Below are 2,302 nucleotides of genomic sequence, written 5' to 3'. Positions count from 1 at the left end.
TTAGTATGGTTTATTAAACATGAATTAGTTAATTTCGGTCCAATTGGGTTTATTTTGTTTTAATTGGGTTCAACAGAGTTTGATTTGGGTTGTTGGGTCCCACCGTTGATTTTTGCTAATCCGGTTTTTCCTTTTTTTTTTTTTTTTTTTTTTTTTTTTAATTTGGTTTGTTTTCTATTTCTATTATATCTTGGTTTAATGAATCAATTTTATTTGTGGCTTAATATATTTNGTTTATTAAACGTGAATTAGTTGATTCCGGTTCAATTGGGTTTATTTTGTTTTAATTGGGTTCAACATAGTTTGATTTGGGTCGTTGGGTCCCACCGTTGATTTTTGCTAATCTGGTTTTTCCTTTTTTTTTTTTAACTTGGTTTATTGTCTATTACTATTATATCTTGGTTTAATGAATCAATTTTATTTGTGGCTTAATATATTTACATTACTAGGTTTGATTTGATTTAGTTTTCTTTTTATTGCTTTTTTTTGGACCTTTAGATCAGAATCCTACACGTAACCTAATCCCGCTATTTATTCTCTCTTCTCTTCCATCCTTCTTCTCCAGCCACCTCCTTCTTCTTCTTCTTCTTCTCATCTTCTTTTTCTTTCCTTCCTCCAAAACCTGCAACCGAACACCTCTTCTCCTTCTCTCCTTCTTCTTTTTCTCCGGTTTCTTCTTCTCTTCCTCTGTCTCATCATCAAGCTTCAGGCCTTCTTTGGTTGCAGAGACAAGCTTCTTCCCGTCATACTCTTGCAACTGACCAACAGCATACTCATCAATGGCATCAACCATGAAGAGGACTTCATAGCCTTTCTTCTTGAGCCGCTCCAGGAAGGGAGAGTTCTCGACGGCCTTTTTGCTCTCACCGGTAATGTAGTAGATGTTTTTCTGACCTTCCTTCATCTTGGTGACATAGTCCTTCAGGCTCGTCATCTCATCACCACTCTTTATAGACTGATACCGGAGCAGATCAGCCAATTTCGACCTGTTCTGGCTATCTTCATGAATGCCCAGCTTCAAATTCTTCGAGAATGCCTCGTAGAATTTGGTATAATCTTCCTTGTTCTCTAAAATCTCCGTGAACATCTCAATGCATTTTTTCATAAGATTCTTCCTGATGACCTTCAGGATCTTGTTCTACTGAAGCATTTCACGGGAGATGTTAAGGGGAAGGTCGTCTGAGTCAACAACACCCTTAACAAAACCGAGGTACTCTGGAATCAACTCCTCACAGTTGTCCATGATGAACACTCTCCGGACATAGAGCTTGATATTGTTCATCTTCTTTCTCGTCTCAAACAGGTCGAATGGAGCCCTCTTTGGCACAAAGAGGATTGCGTTGAATTCCAGCTGCCCTTCAACAGAGAAGTGCTTCACAGCCAGATGCTCCTCCCAATCGTCGGTCAAGTTCTTGTAGAACGAAGCATACTCGTCTTTCTTGATCTCCTCTGGCTTTCGCAGCCAGATGGGTTTCTGCTTGTTGATTAGTTGCCATTCGTGGGACACCTCCTCCTTCTTCTTCATCTTCTCACCTTCTCCTCCTCTTCTGTTCCTTCTAACCGAACCTGCAACTCACTCCCTTCTCCTTCTTCTTCTTCTTTTTATTCTTCTTCTTCCTCTCTTCTTTTCTCTTTTACCATGGCCGAACCCTCTCCACTCCCTTCTCCTTCCTTTTTTTTTCCTTAACCGAACCTGCAACTCGCCTTTCTCCTCCTTTCTTCTTCTTCTTCTTCATCTTCTCCTTCATTCTCTCCTCTTCTATGCTCCCATCTCCTTCCCTTTGCCAAAATCCATCTCCAACCCTCACTCGCATTAATATAGTACTAATCTAGATTGATTAAAGTAACGTAGTTAACTTAATTAGTCATTTCAATTGTTGTTTATTCAATTATGGTTTGTTAATTTAGCTTTTTTTAATCACTGCATTTGGTGTCTTCCTTCAATTCAATTTATTAAACTTGTGTAATTACCAATCTTTTCCCCTCTAGTGGTTTGCTTATTTTAATCAATTAACTAATTAGTTATTTAATGTAGGGTAATTAACTAGATTAATTAGTTAAAAGATTCTCTTCTCATTAGCTTAACTAGGGTTTTGAAAAATGTTTAACTCATCTTAGATTAGCTTAAGGTAAACATATTTAGTGCAATTAGGTTTCATAATTAATTTAATTAAACTTTATGTTTAGTTTAATCCTCCTATACTAGATTAGGTAGATTAGTAAATATGCATTCATTTAATGTAATTAATCCATTTCATTTTTTTATAAATTAATTAGGTCTCATTTAATTTATAAAAATCTT

General features: G+C 36.5%; 1 pseudogene; it reads right to left on the bottom strand.

The window, feature by feature from the left end:
- Nucleotides 1–658: 658 nt before the first annotated feature.
- Nucleotides 659–1,814, bottom strand: LOC122086805 (annotated as a pseudogene).
- Nucleotides 1,815–2,302: the final 488 nt, after the last annotated feature.

This window comes from Macadamia integrifolia, chromosome 8 (assembly GCF_013358625.1).
Source record: "Macadamia integrifolia cultivar HAES 741 chromosome 8, SCU_Mint_v3, whole genome shotgun sequence".
Lineage (NCBI taxonomy): Eukaryota > Viridiplantae > Streptophyta > Magnoliopsida > Proteales > Proteaceae > Macadamia > Macadamia integrifolia.
Note: the sequence above shows the minus strand (reverse complement) of the source record. Positions and strands in the feature narration are given on the sequence as shown.